Here is a 9692-nt window from a genome sequence, read left to right on the forward strand (position 1 = left end):
CGAGAAAGGAAAGTTTAAATCTTGTGATTTGTATTTGTTTAAACTGATATGTAACAATGGATCAATTGCCACACTTTCAACTTATAGTAAATCAAGGTCCCTGTTTATGTTATGAGATGATGTATGTGCAAGAAATGACGAGTATTCGATTGACGACATCGAAGATCTTCTTCTTTCATAAGATTCAATACTTTTTTATTTTCTGTGGTTTGGAAGTGGTTTCATTAATAGAATTAGTCACTGGATTGCAATGTGGTTATTTTAATTTCTGCTTGTGAGTATTATATCAAGGTAACAGATTGCCTCTTTGTATGGTGCTCTGAGGTTCTCTTCTGTCTCGTTTTAGCGTTGGGTCCTCAAAAAGCCTTTTTTGCCTCGGTATAGCTGATCACAATCATCATCTAAACTTTCTCAAAATATCAATCACAAAAATTGCATAACTTTTAGCAAAAATTATCCCTCAGTTTTTTTTAGCATACTTTTGGTTGTCTAAGGCTTCCAGGCATTTTGTAACACTGAACCAAAAATTGCAGTAAGGAAGAAGAGGCTTGGCTTTACTAAGCGAGAGTGGTGTAAATAATCCCTCGGGTTTTTTTTTTTTTTTTTTTTTTTCGAAACAATAATCCCTCAGTTTTAATCAGTCTCCTACGTTAATAGCCAAGCTTCTTCTTCCTTACTGCAATTTTTAGTTCAGCCCTTTTCTTCCTTCCCCGATTCCCGAGAAAATCCGAGCTGTTTTCCGACTCTCTGGCATTTTTTTAGCCGAGCCGAGCCTTGCCTAGCTATCTGGTATCTTTCTTATTACCAGTTTGCTTCGACTCTTATTTTATCTATTGCCTAGGTAAATCTATCATAATCCACTTTCATTGATAATATAATAAAATAAAAAGTCGTCAACCCTTATTCATCCGGAGAAGTCCACTCAGTATCACTAATTTTATTGCTGTCGTAAATGTGGTCTAGCTTCTTTGCATATGGCCGATGAAGCCTAGAGCAGTTTATTTGTTTGAGAATTTGCTGTCGTCATTCAGTTTGGTGTTCTTGATTTTATGTGATTAATCGCTTTCAGACACCGATAGGAGTTCATCTCCGTGACACTCTTGATTAATTATCAGTAATTTTTGGTCCGTTCTGTTCATAGATAGTGATACTAGTAGAGAGTATACTCGCAATGGCTGAGAAGAAAACGGTACACAAAGATCATAAGCAGCAAAATTGGGACGTGTTGGAGCGGCGATTCACAGTAGAGCTCGATCTTAGCCACAGCAAACTCACGGTCACCCATTCCAAACCTTCTCTCTCTCTCTCTCTCTCAAGACTAGACTTAGAATCGTCATCAGACATATGTTGAGCGTCGTAGCAGTGGAGGATCAAGGCGCGTTGTCTAGGGACCTCGAAATCTCTCTTTTGGAAATCAGTACTTTCTATTTTAAATCGAAATATCACTTCTTTTGCTGTTTTTTTTTTTTTGTTTGACTATTAACTACATTCCATGTTGTCAACAAAATTATTTTTTGTTTTTTCTTTTATGTCATAGGAAAACTCTTAGAGGGCACACGAAAACTTTTTATTAAGAGGAAGTTGAGAAATCAACAGTTACAACAATGAGAATACTAGAAAAAAAAAAAGTTATATGAAACAAATAGTTATAGCTAGAAGAAAAACCGTCCCAAGCTAGAATTAAAGGTTGTGGCATATTGGTGCCACCATTTCATAGAACGACAAAAATGACATCCTTAGTGCACATGGTATCTCGGGTCGCCTCTTGCAACATCGTGTGCGCTTTTGAACCATAAACAACATACTATTTCCAATTTATTGATCGTTTTTAGTTTATGTGGTCCTTGAGTGTTTGATGCATTTTAGTCTCTAAGATTTGGCTTATTGGCGTAAATAGTCTATAAATTTTTTTTTATTGTGCTACTTAGTTTCTAATATATTTGTTAGAGCATTTTAGTCTTTAACGCTCTTATTTTCCAAGAAATTTTATTTTTTAAATAAAAATTTAACACTTATACTACTTATAGCATTTTATTAATTAAAATAACTTTAGTTTTGTAAAATAAACTAATGAACTTATACTATGACCATCCTAAAAACACTTAACAATTAAAGCTTTTTAGATCATTATTTTATCTAAATTATACTTTTTCAATTTAATTTTAGTTTTTATATGTGTTTAAATCTGCTCAGGTGTTGAATTATATTTTTTAAATGAATTTGTTTCGAAAAGACTAAAAAAAAAAGCTACTAAATCGTTAGAGACCAAAATGCTCTAAATAAATATTTAAGGACCGAAACAGCAGAATCATAAAAGTTAAAAGACCATTAACGCTAAAAACCCCTAAATAATTTTAAGAAGTAAAGTGGTCCTAAACTGTTTTGCAGGATTAGTCCCTCCTGTCCCGAGAATTGTTTTAGGCAAAATTAGTCTATTCACCGGTGGCCTCTCACTTCGTCAAAGAGCGACGGTAACGCTCTTCTGATATTCACTCTCATAATCTTTAATGAACCAAGCTCTCTCGCCTTAGGGTTTAGATAGCACACCATGAGTTTGCGAATATAACAACCGTAATAATCAAATGGCAGTTTAGCAAAATAGCCAAAATGAAACTATGAAATTTGTTTTTAGCCTATGTTTCACAACTTTTAGGAAAATAACCAACAGATTTATGTGACAATAATTAAGGTCTGATTTGCCCTTATTTATTAACAAATTCGTCATTTTCTCTCTCCTATTTTTTTCTTTCATTTTTTTTACATAAAATTCAAAAAACCATATCTATCTCATATGAACTCGAAAATTGAGTGATTCCAAATCCTACGGATTCGTGACGCCGAGATCTTCAAAAATAGATCCATTGTGTGTGATGAAAAATCATGTTTAATACCATAGATGTAGAAAAATCACGTTACTACCTTAAATATGGAAATAATTGAAATTTTTTGAAATAATCGACATAAATATAATTTTTCATCAAACACAATGGATCTATTTTTGAAGATCTCGACGCCACGAATTTGTAGGATTTGAAATCACTCAATTTCGAGTTCGTATGAGAAAGATACGAATTTTTGAAGTTTTGATGCAAAAAAAATTATTTGAAAAAAAATAGGAGATAGAAAGTGACGGATTTGTTAATAAATAAGGGCAAATCAGACCTTAATTATTGCCACATAAGCCATTTGGCTATATCCCTAAAAATTGTCTAACATAGACTAGATCCTAAATCACATGTTTAAAGTGACCTAATTAGTTACAAATCTCATAATCAAATGCGTTTTCATTTTCACTTGATGTTGGTTCGTTTCTAGCTATATATTGAAAATTTAGTTACAAGCATTTTTTTTAATGTTACTCCGTTTTCCTAGTAGGCATTTTTTTATTTTTGGGCAATTGGCGGCATAAATACCTTAACTTTACGAGCTTATACACTTTAATATCACATCTTTTTTTTCGCGGCTAAAATACCAGACGTTGGTTATTAGCACCATCGTTAAGCTGAAAACGTTAACTGCGTGGACTCTGAAAAATGAATTTAAAGTTGAAAATGATGTAAAATAAATCAAAATAAAATAAAACCCATAAAATAAAACCCATAAAATGTACCCCATATTCTCTCGTCATATTTCACCTATCTCACCTCAACCTGGCTTATTGGAAATTTCGGCCTTCCAATAAGCCGATAAGGACGGCTTAATGGCTTAACGGAAATTTTCCTTCCGTTAAGCCATTAAGCCGTTTCCGTTTCTTATTAGAAGGCATTATTCCGTTAAGCCAATAAGCCGTTTTGATTTCAATTAAAATGTAAAATCAAGAGGACTAAAATGTTACGTTTTTAATAAAAAGGGTTAAAATGTAAATCGAGACGTTTTTGTTTTAAGTAAGAAACGTGGACGGAACCACGAAAATTTTATTAATGAACCCTCATTTGTGGCATAGGAAAACCGTGGTTACAATAAATATCATAAAAAGAAAAATAAAACGAAAGGATTACAAATATTCAAGAAAAATAAAACGAAAGGATTACATAGAGCTTGATGAGATTGTAGAGAGAATTGTAGAGAGAATTTGTTGGATGATGTTGTGAGAAATTGGATTGAAATGAGTTATATTTATAGAGAAAAGGATGAAAGTGTAAAAAAAATAAGAAATCCGTGTATAAAGTAAAAAAACGGCCATTTTTTTGTGACCATTGATGAAAAAACGGTAACAAAATCAATGGCCGAGATTCAACCTGGCTTCAACGGTCAAATCCACCTCAGCCTCGCACGGATTCCGTGGAAGCCGACTTTCCGCGTAAACGGCTCCGCGGAAGCCGCCATTCCGTCTGCGCGGAAACCGATAAGCCGCCATTCCGTCTGACGCGCGGAAGGACGGACGGTAGCCACGTCGCCGTTTCCAACAAGCCAGGTTGAATCTCACCTCTCTCCAGCCTCGCCGCCGCCTGACGCGTGTCACGCACGGACAGCGCCGACGCTCACCGTCTGCCTTGTGAAAACCCATTTTTCAACTCTGTTACCGAATCTCCAGCTTTTTTCCTCACCTTTCACCGATTGAGGTAGTCTCAGCTTTTAGTTGCTGTAATTTTGTTACAACTTGATTCCTGAAACTTACAACTTCTGGGTGCTCGGACTGTCAGTTCCGGTAACCGGATCTCCGTAATGGCGTCGGAGAAGAAGAAGCGCCAAAAGTCAAGGAACAACCTGAGCGACGACGACGACGAGGACGACACCTTCTACTACCGCTACGCCTCGGCAACTCCTTCCTCCACCGCCGCCGCCGCCAGTAAGCCCTCCGCCGGCTCCGGAACCCTAGAGCCGTCGAAATCGACGCTCTACGTCTCGAACATCGACAATTCCCTCACCAACTCCGACCTCCACACGTTGTTCTCCACCTCGGGAAAGATAGCGCGCGTGACTGTCCTCAAGGACCGGAAGACGCGCCTCAGCCGCGGCGTCGCCTTCGTCCAGTTCGTGTCCCGCGACGACTCCGCCTCTGCCGCCGCCAAATTCGACGACGCCGCCTCTCTGCCGCCGCCAATTTGGGTACATTTTATGGGTTTTATTTTATTTTGATTTATTTTACATCATTTTCAACTTTAAATTCATTTTTCAGAGTCCACGTAGGCAGTTAACGTTTTCAGCTTAACGATGGCGCTAATAACCAACGTCTTGTATTTTAGCCGCGAAAAAAAAAGATGTGGTATTAAAGTGTATAAACTCGTAAAGTTAAGGTATTTATGCCGCCAATGGCCCTTTATTTTTTGCTAGTTGTTTGTCTTTGAATTCATCTCCGTTTTCTTCTTTTCAATTCGGGTTTGAGAAGACTCTAACAGGAAACTATGGAGAGGCGAAGAAATGCAAGACCTTGCTCGGCCCAACCACACAAGAGTGATGAAACAACTCAAATTTCTGGCATGTCCCTAACAGATCTTCCTTCAACCATACTCGTCGAGATATTTCTGAAACTTCCGACGTAGAGCATCGTTCTCTAATCTCCGGTCGTGAATTCGTCATGATCCACTCGGCACAAGCAAAGGATTGCACGTTGATCCGCGACATTGACCAATCCAAATTCTCGAGAAGCTTTTACATGTTAGAGGACGATGATCACGTGTCGGGTTATTGCCGATGCAATGCCCGCAAAAACGACGAAAAGTGCGAACATTGCGAAGTCAGCGCACCGGTGGATATTTCCAAATCAAAACTTATGGACGATTGGTCTTCTTTTATACCAAAGAATTTTCAGCTGTTATACGTAAACAAAGAAGCGGTGGTGATGTTCAATCATCTTAACGGGTACAAATTTATTTACTATGATCTGTTAAAAGGCCCGAGATTCAAACGGCTCAGTTTCAGTGGCTGTACATCGGACTCAGGTGTTACACTCCAAGCTGTTGCTTACACTCCAAGCTTCATTCCCCTCAAGGATTTTGTGGGGCCGGGAAAAGTTGAACACCTTAATATCAATTCCAGGTATGGAATTTTTTTTTCAAAACACCTATTGCATATGTGACTTGCATTGTTGTTTATCATATTTTGATAAATTGAAAACCATATACATCATGTTACATCTTTGGCGATATAATAAAGTCTGAATAAGAAGGGAGACTAGGCATTGTTATCATAAGAAGAAACTCTTCTAAATTCCTCTTTTGTTGCTATAAATAAAGCTTTTGAGAACTTCATTTAGATAATATATGCGACTTGTAACAGTTATTTTTACAATATTGAAATTTCTCTTTTGGTGGGCCACGGTTTTTCTCCGATTTTTGGAGTTCCCCACGCATATTCTTGTTTATAGTTATTGTTTATTTTTTTACTCATCGACGTGTGTTATTGATTCTGTCTTAGGTCGGATGTATTCTCTCTGATGTTTCAGATGTTGATCTGGAAAATCTCAAGGCTGAAATTCAGAGTGCTATCATCAGAGGTGTACAGGTTGTTACATACATTTTCCACGTTGAAAAATGATTCCATTCGACTAAAAAATATACACGCAGGATGATAATGTACAATTTTGTCTCCAACATAACGAAGCGCTCTCTCATCTGATCAGACATTATCTATCACGACCCTGTTTCTCAAGCTCCTGTGAGTCTCTCTCTCTCTCTCTCTCTCTCTCTCTCTCTCTCTCTCTCTCTCTCTCTCTCTCTCTCTCTCTCCTTAGTGATTATAAGGTAGAAACAGAACCATGTGATACTGAGTCTTGTGGCATAAAATATTTGCCTAGAGATTTTTATTAACCATGTTGAATTAGACTCTTATAACTTATACCAAGACCCGAAGCAAAACCCGTTTACTAAGCTTGATTCTCTTGTGTAAATGTTTTCCTAGGAACCTTATTTGTCTATATATATATTCATTTTTATTTTTAAAACCATTGAATGGCTTGCAATTTCATTTTTTTTTCGTTTGTGTTGATAATGTAGCTCAAGGCATTGAGATACGGAGCGGCTCCGCTGGTAATTAACTCCAGTAAAAGCATATTCCGGTATCTATCTCTCTCTCTCTCACTCGTGCACGAACACACACAAACACACATCGAAAACAGTAATTGATTATATTGTTCTCTCTCATGTTTTGTGAAGACCTTTCGTCGATCACGACAACGGGACCAATAAATTCTCTCGGTTTATAAGCTCTACATTCAGAGATATGTCCCTTAGCGAAGCTCTTGATGAAATCACGACAATGGTTTCTTTCTCTTGCTTCTCTTGCACCAAAGTCGGTCGCCTCGTTATGCGCCGTGATATTGCTCTCAAAATCAAGCAACTTAACGGAGAGTTGGCTAGTATTTCCGAAGATAAATATAAGTTCAACTTCAGCCCAAACACCGTTGTTGAGAGGCGTAGGCCGTCTCAGACAATCTCCCGTGTCGACGTGACCAAAGGTCATGGTCGAGACGAGGAAAACCTGGCGGATGGGGACGATATCCACTCCCACAATCAGTCCCTCAGTATCTTCTATATTATAAGATAATATAATATGGAATATACTTTTAATCGAACCGAGATTTCTCAAGGATACTACATATTTTTTATATATACATAATATACAAGATTTTATATACAAAGTATAAGACAAAAAAACTTTCGATTGTTGTGTTGGGTTCACAAGAATTACTGTGACTTCTTAGGATTCGTGTATTCTTTCTCTATATTTATTATTTTTATGGTATATCCGGCAGTTTCGGATCATGGATTGAGTCGAATAACACACTTTTTTCTACCTATCCTGTATATTGTCCTTTTCATTCATCTGGTTGAAATTTGACGAAATATTCGGGTATTTCTACCTTTAGGTTACTTCTGGGCTAACGCTAATGACACGTGTCGCCACGCCCGTGCCTCGGTAACTTAAACCCGAATTCGGCGACCCGAGTGACAACCACGTCGGAATCAACCTCGGAACCACCGATGAGGAGAACCGGTGCGAACTTCTCCGAAAGGGACAAGAGGCGGTGGCGATCGAGTCCGAAGCTCCTTCTTCGGCGCCGGCGAGTCTCCGGTGAAGATCTAGTGGATCGTAGAGGAAGATTTTGGTGTGGTGTTTGGGTGTTCGGGTGTGGGAGAGAATGGTATTTTTGGGATTTTAATCAATATTGGCTATCTTTTAAAATAAATTGATAGTTTATGGGTTTAAGGATGAACCCCAATCTGGAATGAGAAGAAATGATAAATTATCAAAAAGTTTATTCTAAAAACTTCTACCACTAATTTTAAGGTTCGTAAATTAATAGCGAATTAAAGTCAATAAAAATTAATAATTTTAAAACGATTCGTTTAATCTTCTAATAAAACAAAAATTTTAAAAATTTGTAAGTACCAAGTATCAATAAATTCTTGTCTAATTGTCACGCCCCGGGAAAAGTGGGGTGTGATTAGAATATAGTCGAAGAGTAATAAACTTTACAAAACTAACCCTCATTCTTTGGAAAGAATACCTCTTCCCATTTCATTCAGGTATGGGCAACAGTTGTAACATTACTCCTGGCTTCTGTCGCTCAGCTTTTACTTTGAGACAATTCTGACAACTCCTGACATAGTCAAGGACGTCTCTTTTCATATTGCGCCACCAGAACTGTTTCTTCAGATTCTGATACAGGATCGGTTTGATTTACCGTGATAGGACTCAAGAATGAAAGTTGTTTAGAGGGTTCACGGAGTAAGTGAACGTCTGGAGTCTCGGTTTTAGTGAACGTTCAGGTTTACGGACGAGCGAACGTCTCGTAGACGAGCAACTTAGACGCTTATTCTCGAGGTAGGTTATTATAACTCTTCTCTCCTTATTTTATGGTTTGGCCTCAAGTATATATTAGTTTTGAAATGAAAATGATTGTGAACGTGCCACGAAACCCAGAATCGTTTTCAAAATGTGGCAGAACTTCAACTCGGGATATCCGATTATGAAGTTGAGAATATTTTCGATATTATACATATATCCCGTATTTGCGAAATAAAATGTTTTGTATATCCTGATAGAGCCGGAAACGTATATATATGAAGCGGAGAGTGCAATCGTATATATATAATGTTTGGGATGATTCCCCCATATAACCATATTAATGCGGAAAAATAATTAATTACTCTAATCATGAGCTAATTAATTCATTGATTATATGACAAGATCTAGATTTACGTTAATTAAAAAATTTACGAGAGCATATGTGTCAAGCAACCGATATAAGAGTAAACGAGTACTTACATTGATTTTCGGTTCAGCTACAGAACGCTCCTAATCCAATCGCGTACTCCTTGCATCGTCTTGATGAAGGACTCGAGGATGACACCTTAGTCTTCCGAAACGTAATCTCCGAGACGAATAAGAAAGATGAGTGGGTACAGTCTTTATCTCACTAGATCACGAAACTAGGTGTTTCGAGATCTCTCTCTTATTTTACTAAGAATGGAAACGAATTTCCGAGGGGATGGAGAGGCAGATGCACGGCCAAGGGAGGCTAGGATGCACGAAATTTTCACAAAAAAATTGCTTATTTTTGCCTTCTCATGAACCTCTATTTATAGTAGTAAAAGGAGATATTCATGGAATCTTCTAGAATATTTTATTTCCTTTTATTGTGTTCACACTAGTGGATTAAATCTAGGCCATTGGATCTCAACAAGTGAATCGTACTTTTTCTCTCATCCATCAGATCAATATCTATGGGATATTATTCTCTATTTAAA

General features: G+C 37.4%; 1 long non-coding RNA gene across 2 annotated transcripts; it reads left to right on the forward strand.

Annotated features, from left to right (window-relative positions):
* Window positions 1-6571: 6571 nt before the first annotated feature.
* LOC149398922 (uncharacterized) lies at window positions 6572-7166 on the forward strand. 2 transcript variants are annotated; one of them, XR_016296302.1, is made up of 3 exons: window positions 6572-6597; window positions 6936-6997; window positions 7095-7164. It is a non-coding gene; the product is annotated as an uncharacterized LOC149398922 (long non-coding RNA). The 2 variants fall into 2 exon arrangements; XR_016296301.1 differs by lacking the exon at window positions 6572-6597 and adding an exon at window positions 6751-6824 and having other exon boundaries at window positions 7095-7166.
* Window positions 7167-9692: the final 2526 nt, after the last annotated feature.

This window comes from Urtica dioica, chromosome 4 (genome assembly GCF_054948205.1).
Source record: "Urtica dioica subsp. dioica isolate 48M chromosome 4, U.dioica_male_clone48M_v1_H2, whole genome shotgun sequence".
Classification (NCBI taxonomy): Eukaryota; Viridiplantae; Streptophyta; class Magnoliopsida; order Rosales; family Urticaceae; genus Urtica; species Urtica dioica.